Source organism: Zonotrichia albicollis, chromosome 6 (assembly GCF_047830755.1).
Source record: "Zonotrichia albicollis isolate bZonAlb1 chromosome 6, bZonAlb1.hap1, whole genome shotgun sequence".
NCBI lineage: Eukaryota > Metazoa > Chordata > Aves > Passeriformes > Passerellidae > Zonotrichia > Zonotrichia albicollis.
In genome coordinates, this window is record NC_133824.1 from 22,335,898 (window position 1) to 22,351,495 (window position 15,598).

The window sequence follows — 15,598 nt, forward strand, 5'->3', positions numbered from 1 at the left end:
TACCATTAATGTGTGGAAAATAAATGAGGTGGGGAGACTGATATCAGAGGAAGTAAAAGGAAGCGCTGAGCCAGTTTATATAGCACAGGCTTCCCATTTTGTTTTACAGTGCATAGAAGGCTGTCATCAAAATGATTGCTTTGGGGCAGAAAAAGCAATTCTTGATAATTAGATCTTATGGCAGGCTTTCTTACATCCGGTATATAAGAGCCATCAGGTATAATACCGTCCCACTATACGTCACCCTCTCCTCTGTCCTGTAAATATTCTTAGGGTGTAGAAAATGAATAATGTCTTTTTTTTCTGAAGTTATTTTCCAGAAGAAATAAAATTCTAAACACGGTTTCACAGGAGTCTCAGTGCCTGGGACTATATTACACATGGTCTGATAACAATTTGCATTTTGACCAGCATTACAGTAAATACCCGACATCTTTTCCATAGTTCAGTGTTCTTGTATTGTACATCGTTTCACTTACCAGTGCTGGATTTTTTATTCCACTCTTATTTTTATTGAAAACATAAAGCTATACTGCCTATTTAAATGCAAATTCATAATGCATTTTTTAAAAATTAATTCATTTATTAAAATTTAGTTCATTTTATATTAATATGGTTCTAATGCACAGCTATTCTTTACACATAGTTTGTTTTTGTTAAAGATGCACACATATATATAATGTCAATTTGAATTTTAGTTTGTTTTTGTTGTTATTTTAAACAGTCTGGATTTCAGTAGTAGTAGTATTATTAGTATTATTATTTTACTTTCTGCATAATATTCAAGATATTTAAACAAAATAACAATGAAATTGAATTCATCCATGCTGCAGATTTTAGTGAAAATACTAAACTGTGAACCGTGGAAAAGTATATTTCATGCTTCTATATGGTTTTTAAAACCATTTTCAGTTATTTTATTTCTAGATTCTAAAGCATTACATGCAGATGTGCAGTGTCCTTTTACCCATTTGCAAAAATATCAGGCGACTCACACAGCTGGCTGTAAAAGCTGATCTGGTGGTCGTGCAGGGCATGTTCACAAGGCAGCCTGTGGAATAAAGACATCCATACCTTGGGGAAGGTCAGGGTCAAGATTTTGATTTTTAGGATATGATGGCATACTAACTGCATATTCTTTTCAAAATGGACTCTTGATTCCTAACTCAAATTTCTTTCAAGATATTGTCGCAATAAAATGTTTTATGGTTTTTAGTGCGTAATACTAATTTGTCTATAGATTTTAAAACAGTTGGTTTGTTATTATTTTTAATAAGATTGTTACATGCTTAAAAAATTATTTTAACTATTTGTATTCTTCAGTTGTATCCTGAGAGAAAAAGGACTACTGTTTTTGTGCAAGGGTAATTAGTTTGTACTGTTAATAGGATGGATTTCCTGGTACTTAATTGAAAGCAGGTGGATAATTAAAACCAATGTGTAGCTAATCAAGAGTCAGATATCAGGTGATCATGAGGCCATGCTTGATTCTGTTCAGGATAAAAACCTAACTATCAAGTCTCTTAGCTGTAGCATTTAAAGTGAAAATAGTGAGAGGGACTGGTTCCTGGGAAGAACTTAACTAAGGTACCATTCACAGGTTCTAAGTATAGCTGGTCAAGATCATACTGTGGGAGTTTTTGGCTTTGTTTTGGTTTTTTTGTTGTTGTTGTTGTTTTGTTTTTTTGGGTTTTTTTTTTTGCTTAGAAATGTAATATGGTTTTCGTTTGTGAGATCTGTTAGTGTTAAGGAGGTTTTTTCTGAAAATAAGCATTAAGAAAAATTTGACTCAGTCTCTTCTTGGCTGCCCTTGTTTTTCTGCAATGGACCTTGTTAATGTGTTACGAAATGTTAGTAAAAGTATGTGGTACCCATACTAAAGCCTTGGTAACCTCCAAAGGTCACTTTGGAAAGCATGATAAGGCAGACAGAAGAAGGGACAGCTGTTTGCAATAGTGTGTGAGCAATACCTAGTTTTAGACTATTTCCCATGCTACAATTTGAGTTGTGTTTTGCCCTTGACAGTGTGATCATGCAGAGCAGCGTGGTGCCTAGATGCTGTTGGTAATAGAGGCTGCTGTATATCAGTTATTTTCCTTTTCCAAACCATTATGCTGGGGAGAGGATATACAGTTTTTTCTCTGCTACAAAACGTTAGAAATGTGCACTAGAAATCATATTTCTCTGTTACCTTTACATGTTTCTCTGATCCACTTTTCTGCTCCTTCTGGGCTACTGTTACGATCCTGTAGCTCATATGTATCGTTTTGTTGAAAAAAATTTGTTTTACTTATAGGTATTATGTATTGCAAATTACTGAGTACTGGAATGTCAGTTTGGTTAACCTCCTTTCCCCTTCCTCTCAGAATTTTTTTTTTCTTTTAATAATCAAATATGTAGAAAAAAAAAACAATGCATATGTGTAGTCTGTTTCAAAGTGCTCTCAATTACCTAGATGTTTGCTGCTATTTTTAACTGGTTTTGCTGAACAATCTGCCTTGGTAATATTTCTTTTTTGTTCTCTTACAAGCTCTGTATAAATTTGGCTATGATGGAAAAAGTGTAATAATCTCTTATTATTAAGAAAAAAAAATAAAGAGTTTGTATTTTAAGTGAGTTCTGTATGCTGGTGTTAAGCACAAATTATCACATGATACATTTGGTCATTTCCTTCTTATGGTTTAATGTGGAATAACTTTAATTAGATATTATACTTGGTTCCTTGTAGGTTTTTCTGGTTTTATATATGGTTGTAAAGGAAGAGTTGTGTTAAATATTTCTTATTACTTCTAATTTTTAATCTCTTCCCTTCACAAGTTTTTCAGGAAAAAAGCTCATTTTGAATGCTAGGAAGGAGATCAAAAACCACACAAATGAAAAAGGAGAAACTTAGAAAATCAGTGAAATCTGTGCTATCGATTTTTATCTTATTTTAAACTAGTAAGAAATGCTTGGTTTCTCAACCGTCTTGCGTCCTAGTATTAGAAAAGATGAAACTTGTTCTCCCTATGTTTGAGGTAGAAGAGAGTAAAGGGTTTAAAAATCCTATGAAGTTTAATTATCTGTCTCTAACTTTTTCTGGTGTACGTATGCATGTAATATTTACGTAGATGTATGTATAGATCAGTGTTGCAGTCATTAACTCCCAACGGAAGTCTTTAACCATTGATATTTTGTGGTTTTCAGTATCAAATGTGTGTACGACAAGGATTCAGACAAGTAAGTCATCTGAATAGCAGGCTCTGCAAACCTTTTCTGCAGGGTAGGGGAATTGGCTGCAAGGGCTTCCTCGCTGTACAGGGTTGGAAGGGTAACTTTTGCTATACCTCATTTGTGTTAATTAATCTTGGCTACATTCTTGGCAGTTCTCTTTGATAAAGGCTTAATTGAACTTGGCACACTTCTCCTGTGGAAAACTTTTGAGGGTAAAGAGAAATAATTCTAAGAAACGTTCTGAGGTACCCATGTTTGAGCTTCAATTCTACACCTAGCTGAGTCAGTTGCTTGAGGAAACAGCTGAATTACAGGTTTGGATAGTTCTGCAAGGAGGGGGGGAGCAAAAGGCAAATAATAAAAATAATTTATCATATTGCTTAAGGGAGAGTGACCTTTCAGAAATATCATAGTTCTAACAGATGAGGCAGGCTTTGGCAGTCTTTAGGGAAGAAGAAATCAATTACAGTGTAGTACTGCTGTATCAAAGTATGGGTGCATGTACTGATTTTGCTGAGAGGTCTTGTCAGCCTGGAATGTCATGTTCTGGAAGTACATATGGGTCCTGGTAGGGCTAATGGGTTTTGGGAAATGGTGGCTTAAGCCATGATTGATTTCCAGTTAAGTCTGTGCCTCTGAAAGACTGCTAAAGTTCTTGAATATATTCAGTTTATTTCAGTGCTTGTCAGTGCAGCATAGCAGACTGGATGTTTAATGCACTGCCCAAAAGAAAATAACCTTAATTAATAATAGTTTGTCAATAGCAATAAATGCACTGGTGACAATTCTGGGCTAAGAGGCATCTCTCAGAAGAGGTAGCCTTTTGATGGGGGACCAAAGACAAAGTGAGCCTGATGGTAAAAATTATGGTTCTGGAGGTAGCTACCACAAACTGCTCCAACCAAATCCTGACAGGTAACTACTTTCCTCAAAAACATTTTCACTCTGGAGCAAACCAGGAGGTTTTTAGAGTTTTATGACACAGAAGCTAAGTCTGAAGTGTGCAAAAAGTCAGTGTTTTGGCTTATTCTACTGTTTTACAATTCAAATGTATCTAAGGAAAGAGATGAAATCAATAGAGTAAAAGGAAAATATGTTTCAGTAGCCACTGTGAATTTTTTGCCACTGCCACACTTGAGAATAAAAAGCTTCACCCTCAAACATGTTCCAAAAGAGGGTAAGAGTGAAATGCCATGACTTTGACCAAATTGCAGATGTGTTTCATAGATAAAAATAAATAAAAAGCTATGGTGTTAGTGTAATATTCTGCATTGAAATGAATTCTTCCATGATTTTGAGATTCATTGGTAACTAAAGACAGGAACCCAGGATAAACAAAAAATATTAATCATTTCTTGGTCTTATATAGCAATCTTCAGGAAAAAAAAGAAACTTTTAGGATGGGTCTAAAAAATTGTTTTTCTACAGCAAAAGGAAGAAAATTGGAAGGACCACAGTAGTGCTGTAGAAACCGTAATAGGAAAGATAATACCTCCTTAGGTTATTTTCTTAGCTTTAGCACAAAAGTTCAGAGACATGAATGGATGTTAAAGGAAAATGGATTTGGAAAAGGTATACAAGGCTTTCTTGCACTCAGGGTAATCCTTGTTACTAATGGCCTTCCTGGCAGGTTGTTTTGAAGCAGTATTAGTCAAGAAGGTGATACTGTACTACCTGTCAGAAATATATTAACAAGGCTTAGGAATATTTTTCTCATCTTTTGATGTTATGGGGATCCAGTTGAATGTAAGGAATATTCTGGTTTCTTGGTTACAATTCCTCTGTATTTACTCTAATTGTGCACAACCAGAAATAAGTACCAGTTAGGGATTCCTATCTGCCAAATAGTATTCAACCTGCATTTAAATTAGCTCAAGAGAAATCATCATTTAGTATTTATGAAAGTTACAGACTTTAGAGTAAACTTCAATCTACTTTCATATGTCTAGTGTGCTTATTAGTATTTCTGTATAAAACAAAGGAACATTAAAAGATTAATACATTAACATCTAAAATATTTTACTGTGTAATTATAGAAAATGCTATATAAGCTAGTCTGTTGAATGTAATAAATGCCACATATATATGGCATTTATTTGCCTTTTTGTTTATCTTTTTTTATCTTCATGTAATCTTGTGTATTCATTAAATCTGCAAAATATGTCATCTTCATTTGCAGGTGCTCAAATATCTCCTTTGGCCTCAACTTCTGCAGAAATTGGTGACTCTTAGTCCAGGTTTTCTGAAAAAGAAAATAGGTGGTTTGAAGTAAATGTCGGCTTAATAGCTGTTTCACCCACTTCTTATCATTCTGCAAATTGTTGAGCATCATATGTGTCACAGACCTATCTGACTCTGAGGTGGTAATTGTAAATCCTTTGCAGCTCTTTTCATCTATATATGGACTTTGTACCAAGTTTTTAAGAGGTAAAAATGTATACATCTCAATAACAATATTGCTTCACTATCATAACCCTGCCTGCCAATGTGAATTTCCACTGACTAAATACAAAGGAAAATAGTTAGTTTTACAGAAGGAGTGGAAGGCAACTATTCTGTTTCAAGGCATTTCAATAACTCTGTCGGATTATAGGAGTAAAAAAGGTGATGATAAAGTGCAGTAATAATTAAGCTATGGAGAATATGGAAACTTATTACTCAACTTTCCAAATTAAATTAATACTGGAACATCCCAAACTTTATTGTAGTGTGATTTTTCTGTTGTTTTGTGCAATTTTTGCTTCTCAATTTCTTGTATAGATCTCCATCTTGGCTATCTAGATATCAAATTTTTTGTGTAAGTTTCATTCTTTTAAGATAGTAAATTTACTGTTGACTGCTTTCAACTTTTCATGGATTTCATTTTTCATCTTTACACATTTATCTTCACAGTGTTAACAAAAGCATTCCAGTGGCATATATATCTCATCAATTTTTGAGTGAAATAGGCTGTGCTTAGATGTATGTGATGTGTGATCCTTTAACTTCTGAAAGCAGATATTCAATTTGTATGTCTATCAAGACTGTGCATATGTGTGCTTTCAATTTCCTGAAGATATTGAAGTGATACTGTGTATAAATGGTTATTTTGTATTATCCTTACTGTAGGGTATTGAAAAATGGTTTATATGTGCTTGTAAATTTATGTGCGAAATTGGCTCCTCTTCAAAACTATGTTCACTTAAAACAGGAAAACCACTTTATCTGGTGTATATTTTGCTGTCTTTGTAATAAAGTCACTCATCTAACTAGACTCGAAAATACATGGGATGTTTTTGCTTCAGCGTTGCAGTTTTTAATATGTGTTTTTTCAAAGTATGAGCTTCCTTTCCTAAGGTCAGGCACTGGATTAAACCATGATTTGGAGTATGATTCTGTTTTTTCCATTGCCCTTGGAGCAATTTCTCATCTGGCAAACCTTCAAAAACTTGCCACATTGGGCACTGATGTCAAAAAGGCGAAGGTTGAAAAAGTATGTCAGTACAGGCACAGAATACAAAACATTGGTTCATTCATGTATCAAATATTGTTAAAGGTGGTTGTCCCTATTCAAGTGAAATAAAGATATTTTTAACGGTTTTTAGCTGTCTCTATGGTACTCATCAGTTATGAATCTTCAGAATAAAAATTAATTGTAAGAAGCCTCTTTTCTCTGGTTTTGCATCCAGCTTTTTTGCAAGTGATTCTATCAGTAGACATTTTTGTAGGACTCAGATACCATATTGATACCTGTTATGCAAAAGTTATCCAGGCCTCTAACATTCCCCTCAAGAAAAGCAACAATTTTGACTTGCAAAACAAGCTTAATCTCTGATTTTTATTTCATTAAATCCAGAAACATTCCGTTTGCTGATGAGTTGATGGTCAGAAAGGATGATCATGATCACCTCATGAAGTTTTGAGGTGACTTTCACAAATTTTTGTACTGATAATTCTACTGAAAAGGGATTTCTTTTTCTTATTTATGCTTTTTACTAATAAACTTACTCTAAGTCTAATGTAAAGTAGGTGGACGTAGATTGAAATTAAACCCAGCTGAAACAAAAGGATAGGTGGCCCTTTAATACAAACTACTGGATGCTTAAACTGGATTTGATGGTAAAAAAGAAATGGCTCAGGTATTTCAGTTATCCATGATGTGATACTCTTCTGTCATTTTTTTTATTTGGGTAATAGACTATCGCAAATAATCCTTCCTTGAGTAATTGGTTTTTATTAGCTTGAAGAATTTAACACCTCATTCTGTGGGCATAAACATCATAAAGATCTTTCCATGGATGTTAGAAGTATCAATATAAGGAATATATTTTTATAAACTTCTGCACCTACAGCTTCTAATTTCTAGCCAACTTGTATCTTCTTTTTCTGCCAGTTACTCTGCCCACTAATAATCTCCTGCCTTTCTCTACTGTCTAGGTAGAACACATCATTAATTTGTAGACATCATCTATACTACCTTATTTTTATTAGCCAACCAAAAGATATAGTTTCTTGCCAAGTAATTTGACATTCTAGCATACTACAGTTGCACTTTTAAGAAAAAACTTCCAAAACCATCTCAAACAGCATTATTATTACCCTCTCCAGGCTAATGTTCCTGCCATAGTTATCATTACCAAACATTTCAGGTTTTCATTTTAAACCAGCATCCTTCCTCTTTTGATTCCTCATTAAACATGATTAAAAATTGAGGCTTTGATTTCCACAAATGAAATATGTTTCATTTTTATTGAAAGTGAATTTCAAAAATGGATTTCAAGTAAATGCATGTTGTTTGTAAACCCTTGCAATGTCCTCTTATTTATGCTGTGTGTCTAATGATTGTTCCTTAAAATATATTCTTAATTTTGTATGTTACTGAGATAAGGTAATTTGTCTGTACCCCGAGTCATCTTCCCTTCTCTTCCCAATAGAGATATTATATTTGTTACTGTTCAGACACAGATCACCTTTCTGCTTTTGTAGATCTATTTAAAATACATGTTCTCTGTTCTCAAAATTTACTTTCCAATGTCTCTTAATACTTTTGGTTATGAAGTGAGTATGTCATAATGGTTGAAGAGGAAATAAATTTTATCGGTATTTATTGATGGTTTCATGACAGTTGGAAATGGCTTGACCTTTCATGATCATTCAGGAGATTTTTGGAAAGGAGAACATAACTTACACTATCAATGGGATAGTGATGAATTCAAAATTGTCTGTAAAGTTATATAATAAAGATAGAAGTGGTCAATGTTCAGGTTATTATTTTAAGCTGCTTCTTTCCAGAGTGTACAGTTTTGGCTACTGCATGTACCTCTTCAGCTCATCATATCTCCTCACCTGGCAACCTGGACTTGCAAGTATTCTAAAGAGATGTGTGTGGAATAGAGTGGTGGATGGAACTCTACCTGCCTTTCAACATGTGAGCAAACTGAGTTTGATTCTCCTCCCTCAGTTTTAATTTGAGCTGAATTATACCACTCGTTAACCTTTGATTTTCATTCCTGAATCTGAAGGGAGTACCTGAGAACCCTTTCATTAAATATTTATGCAGTTTATGTTTCACAGTCAGTACAGAACTATGTGCACTCCTTTATTTTTCAACGTACACAGAAATATGTAGGATGCTTCTGATGTGTCCTGCATTCTTTGTTTATTTTTTAATGTATTTGGACTCCATAATGCATGAATTAGAGTCTGTAAAATATTAGAAGTGTATATGTAGGTGGCAGTTACATTACTGTGATGCTCCTGGACAAGTGAGAGAGGCTGTGCTCTGTGGAGCTCATAATATACCCAGCTGCATACAGAATTAAAAGGTATGTGAGTGTGTTGGAGGATGATAAATTGTTTCTACTTGTCATAAGGGAGATATTTTAATGAAGTTCATCACATAAAAATGTAAGTTAGTCACCATGAAAACTGTTAGAAATTGAAGGCAACCAAGAAAAACTACCAGACTTATTTAAAACTGGAGTGAATATGTATCTCAAAAATGGTCAATATTTTATTTAATTAGATCTTGATGTGTCTTTTTCAACAATTTTGAAAGGTTTTGAATGTGGAGGTAGTGCTGCAGCTCTAGGTAACATTTATAATTCTGTGACCGCTATTTTATTAATAATTTTATATAGATCCTGTCAGAACCATACTTCTTATTTCAATATGCACATCTGAGAAAAAGAAAAGAATCTGGTACTATATTGTCAGTTGCAAGCCCTGCTAGACAGTAGGAGGCTACTATTAGTCTCACCCTTAAATTTTACTTCACCAAAATAAACAGAACAAATTTGGGGGGAAATTTCGTTGAAAAGAATGATGCACCTTCATTCTCTATATACTTGAGTTTGGGGGACATGTAACTTCCTTCATAACTTATAAACAAGATAGAATAATGCATGTTGGAGTAGATTATTTCCATCCGCCTTCTTTTGGTGATCTCCTCATTATCCCACTGTTATTGCTGTTTCAGTGCACAGAGGCTTGGACATGTAGAAATCTTCCCTCTTGTTTAGCTTTAGAAGTAAGATTTCTATCCAAACAGTGTCAAAGTCTGGGATATCTGAAATAAATCAAAATACTGGCTTTCTTGTACTGATTTAATGAAAGAAGTTTTGAGTTAATATTTGGTTAATGATTAACAGGTTATTCCTATTAAGCTCTCTCATAATTTGTTCAAGTCCAGAGGGAGCAGGAACAACAAGAATATTTAAGCATATGCTTGTGTGCATCAGGGTTTTGCAGTCTTGCCAATTGCAATAGTCAAATATCCAACAAAATTTAATTGCTAAAAATTATTTTTCTAAACCCATATATTCTTTGGATAATTGAAATTTTGAGGTTGTTAATGGAGTCACGGTCTCTTACTTTTTCTGTCAGGACAGCTATATATAAATATCATTTTTATTTTGTTTCTTTTTAAGGCAAAAAGAGACTTTTGTATTAGAAGATGAAGACCTTAATTTAGACAACTTTGACCCAGAAAGTTACCTGTTAAATTGGAGAAAAAACTGGTATGGTATCAACTCCTCAAATACATGGACTATCATCTCAAGACTTAAATAGTGAGGGATTGTTTCATTGACTAAGAAACATTATGCTGCAAATGACTAATGACACTGTTTCAAAATACAGATTATGTTGGTTTACATTTCAAAGTATTTAGCATATTTTCTTAAAGGGAGATGTTCATATCCAGTTGTTATTCTCCACTAGCTTCTCCAAACTTTCACATAATTTCTTGCGAAACTGACTGAAGTCAAATTTCTCTCTTGATATTGAATTATTACTAGCTGGAACTCAGAATAGTGAGTGTAATTCAATTCAGATTTAATAGACATGGTTTCTGTACCCTATACAAATGTCTGCAATTAAAGAATATTTTTTCCCCTCAAGCATTTCTTCATAGTTTTGGAAGATGTTGACTTGAGTGTTCACTTATTTATTTGACTGTAAAAATGTAACTGAGTTTCATGCAACTTGCATCTACTGTGCTCATATAATGCAGTACACTTACAGAACTTGTGGCAGGGCATTTCATTTTCATACCCATGCATTTAAAGGGGGAGGGGGGTGCAGAAACTAAGAGCAAAAAAAAATATTAACAAGGGGACCACCAACAGTGAAAGCATTTTCTGCACAAGAAAAGATTCTGTGTGGGAAGGTATTAGATAGCCATTATAAGGCTTTTATTTCAATAATTATTCTTTAGCCTTTGAAATGTCATTATAGGTCAAAGAGGCAGCTTCTGTTCCAAGTAGAGCAGAATTTAATAAGGAAGGACTCAATAGATATGTCAGATGGATAATAAATTGAAATTATGTCAAATTATGCATTGTTACTAGAATCAGCTATGTGATAAGCATTGGCATACTCTGGTTTTCAAGTTCACTGACTCTTGTGCAGCATTTTCACTTGCCTTTTTTTGTTGGAAACACCATGCTAATCTGTCCTATCAAGACCATACTCATTTTGTCATCTGCTTACAGCAGGAAAGATCAATGATGCATCTTTATTTCATTTCAGGGGATATAGAAAAGGATAAGTTTACTATAAGCATAATATGGGTATTTAGCTAGGGGTATCTAGCTTTCCCTAGATCTCCATGCTTCCCTAGGGACAGATATATCCTGGTCATCTGCAGTCAATCAAAATGTTTGCCAACACATTTCTTTGTCTTCTAAGAGTATATGAGTACAGGATGATGGTTGGATTCAGTTCACATTTTGTATGACATATACACTGTTAAGCAGAAATTTTGATACACGAGGTCTTGTTAAAATTTTGACTCTAAAGTTAGAGTTTCAGATATGGCCATCATTTTTGCCAGGTAGGAATATTTGGTGACCTTCAGCAGCTGCATAGGTCTCATTACCTCAGGTCTTTCATGAGCTTCCAGTTTCAGGTTTTTACATACCATTAAGCATGTCCTCAAGTTAAAATAGAATTTACAAGATGTGTTTGAATGTTCAGGAAGAAGTTAGGCATAATCCTGACATCAGATTCATCCTAGAAACCTCATTCAAAATGAAAATACATCATGCACCAGATTCAGCAGCCATATAAGTTTTAATGTAGCTAAGATGCTCACGAGTGCATGACACTGGTATGCCAGATTACTCTCTATCCACGTCCAATTTCAGCTCACTTCATCATGCCAACATCTAAATACTATCACAGCTGTCTGGAAAACCCATAATTACAGTCAAGGCTGGCAGTTGCCACTCTGAGAACAGGCAGCTTAGAGAATTTTTCTTGGCAAGAGACATCATAAACAGATGACAAAGGACAATCTCCTGGCATGGCTGCAAAGTAGTTTGCTGCAGGGTTGGCTAGCAGAACATGTTTTGTTGTACTTTATTAATTTACTATCATCCTTCAACAGCTAACCCAAATAAAGGGAGCCTGTATGTCCTGGTCTTCCCTGAAGTCACTGACTATTTGGGTTAATACTTTTTTTATTTGCAGAGGCATGTTTGCTGATTAAAAGGCTTGAGTGTGCATGTACATAGGGGAGAGAGGGCCACACTGACTCATCATTAGTGAACCTGTTTGTTAGGAACCTCTACTGGATTCAATTAACAGAGCTTTCTCAAAAATGGCTTTTCAAAATGTCACGCCTATTCTATGTTGCCTAGGCAGGTCACCACAGAGGTATAATGTACACTGGACCCCCAAAACCTTCTTCTCCATTTTGCAATTCCAAGTGCAAGAAATTTTTCCTCACTAGAAGGATTCTGTCCCTGACCCTCTTATGATACTAGAAAGGGACTTCAGACAAAAAGTATGGATTCTATGTTTCATTTGGTAAGGGGTGCTCATGTACTAGAAACTATTTTATTTAAGCTGCAAGATATGATGTATGTGGAAATCTGATCCAACCCTTTGCAGTCCTCTAGTCCCAGCATATATTTTTTCATGTCCATGAAAACATCAGTGTTATATTTTTCAGTTGACATTATAACAATCCTGTTACTCTGGAAAGAGCTAAGCAGATTATTTTGTTTGTTCCTGGCTTCAGATGGAGAGAGTACTTGGAATAAATACAATATCTGGACATGAGCCATGCTTAAGGAGATAGAGCAATGCCTTAATTTACACTGCAATTTGATATGTCTAGTCTTTGCTTCTACTGCAGTACTGTTTTGTAAGTAATCCTGGATATCCAAGAGGAAGGTGAAAGCAGCTGTTCGTTCAAGGTATTGCTAAAAGGGAATGTAAAGATTGGAATGACCAAGTGAGGCTTTGCGGCAAAACAGAGGAAAAAGATACTTGGGCTAATTTGAGGTATTAGCCTTCAATTTTCTAAGTGATGCAAAGAGAAAAGGTAGATTGTCTTTAAAGTTGAGACACCAGCTTGATAAGAACTGCCCTCTGAGTGTCTGGAGCAGAACTGCATTATGGCTAAAATGAAGTGAACTTATTTGTGTTCTCTGGGCAGTTAAGTCACTGACCACAAAATGGTTCACAAAACTATGGAAAGATGCAAATCCCAAGTGTGTTTATCTCACACAATTGTAATATCTGATGTTGGATAAGATTAATTTTCTGGGCAGAATCTTTTATATCTTAAAATATTAATCAATACTGGGAGCTCTAAGATGTTGTCATGTGCCTACTAGATATGAATATAATCAGTGAGTTTCAAAGGCCACTTACTGTGTAAAGAATGCAAGTATAAAAAGGGGGTGATAGTGACCCAGATCTGGGTTTGAAATTATTACCTGATAATAATAATAATTATTGTTATTATTGGCAGAAGCTGAAACTTTTTCCTGACCTTAAAGTTATCTATGATGCTTGAAGACTGTTGATTAGAAAATATCATATAGAGACCAATGAGGAGAGTAATATGTGGGTTTTTCCTGGTTTTCTTATTCAAAAAAGAGCAGGAGTCATGACCTTTCTGAAAAAAATTTCTTATGAATTGCATAAAGCAAATGAAATTCTACAAGTTCTTATTTTGCCATAATAATGATTGCTAAATACTTTTTTTTACTGATATCTCTCTTTAGAGTAAAAATAGTTTTTCTTACTTTAAAATCAAAGTATTGTTTCTCTCCCCATCTATCCCTTTTAACTGCTTCAGGGTTTTGTTATCTGTGAAATTTTAAGATAAACCCATATTAGTTCATTTTAACATCCTTTTAACAAAAATTCTTTCACTAATATTTAAATTTCTCTGATTTTGAATGAAATATATTCTTATGTCATGCATGCATTTTTAGAAAAGAAAACATTTCATTTTCTCATTCTTTAGAGCACTCTCATTTTGTTGAAAATGAGTTGGAGCATAACTGTAAAAAGTAAGCCCTTGCTTTCAGTTGTACTGGAGACAAAGGGCACAGTTAAGACAGAGATTTTAGTTAAGGTGAGATTTGAATTTTGATTTCAGAATTTTTGAAAGCAAGGAATATAAATTTTTACAATCAACATAATGGTCAATATTTTCTACATTTTCAAATTTACCATTCTTCCTTTTTGGCCAATATTTTCTACATCTTCAGAATAACCATTCTTCCCTTTTTTTTATACCTGTAAATATGTTTTTGTATAATCTTACCATGAAAAATGCTGAACTGGGTTCTCTTGAGTTGCTTAGTTAAAAGACCTTCAAGGAATGACTTCTAATAGTCTAGAAATACGTATATATATTTCTACATTATAGAATAGCAATTATGCCAATTTTTTGTTTGAGTTAATATCCACAGAATGTATTTGCATTACAGCACTTGTGGTGTTGCACTCCAGATAGCATCCATCCCAAAAACCCAACAACAAAAAACCCTCTATTGTTCCTTATTTCAGTGCTTTTAATAACAATCTGACTTTCAAAAACAGTCACAATTTCATCATCTCCCAATGTATTTTCTAAATCATACTGAAGCAAAGTTGTTCTTAGAGATACATATGTGTAAAAAAATTCAAATTAATGTATTTTCCTACTATACTACTTAGTAGCATTCACTATAGAAAGAACATTTCCTGTGAAAAACATAATTTGCTTAGCAGTTCTGGATTGACCCAAATAACCCCATTCATTTCACAGAAACAGTTTTAGAGGCTATGTTGCATTATTCATTAATGTTGTGGATAACAACTTCAACCTCAGGACTGTTGAGCCAGCACTTTCATGAGCAGTAAATTTCCTGAGGGAGGGAATGAAAAAAATTGTCTCTACCCTTAGGTCTGAAAAATAGTCTTCACTACAGGAAGGATTTGCTGAGGGGTTGCATCTAATGAGAGGAAATTCTCTGAGATGATAATCATCCCCTGGAACAATTTTGGAAACCTGAATCTCTCTATAAGACTGCTACAAGAAATTTTTTTTAATCCTCCCATTCCATGACATGCATATGCTCAGTCCTTGGGACATCCTGAAAAAGGCAACTCATGCTGAGAGAGGGGATTTATTTTGTCTTTTTAGACCTGATGTTCTAAATGACAAGAAATGGTGTTCTTATTACAGAGAATATTGTATATGTGAGCAAGAACAAAATATTTGAGATGAGTATTTAAGGAGAGGCAGGGAAGAGTTCATCTGCTTCCCATACCAACAGACAGAATTAAACCACTCTAAACTCCTCCACGAAGCTGACCTCTTCCTACTGACACCAGTTTTGCAGTTTGTTTCTTTTGCAAGGGACAACAGTGGGATTTAAGCTAATACTGATTAGGCCCAGTTATTACTCTTTAAGAATATGAACTGTTCTTTCTTCCCATTGAAAATATTCACTTCAAGTAATATCCACTTCCTTGTTATTCACCTTTTTTACAGTACATGGGTGATTTGGCCATACCATCCTCAGAAGTAATCTGTTCATATTCTTGTTAAAAAAAATTCAAGGATATTTTGTGACAAATATAGGTTACAAAATTATTATTGTGAAATTTTCACTTA

The 15,598-nt window shown here is 34.3% G+C and overlaps 1 long non-coding RNA gene across 1 annotated transcript in view; it reads right to left on the reverse strand.

Annotated features, from left to right (window-relative positions):
• Positions 1-4,710: 4,710 nt before the first annotated feature.
• Positions 4,711-15,598, reverse strand: part of LOC141729350 (uncharacterized) — a 44,322-nt gene continuing 33,434 nt past the window's right edge. Inside the window, exon 4 of the long non-coding RNA XR_012580784.1 lies at positions 4,711-5,455. This is a non-coding gene — a long non-coding RNA (uncharacterized LOC141729350). The remainder of the gene's footprint in view (positions 5,456-15,598) is intronic.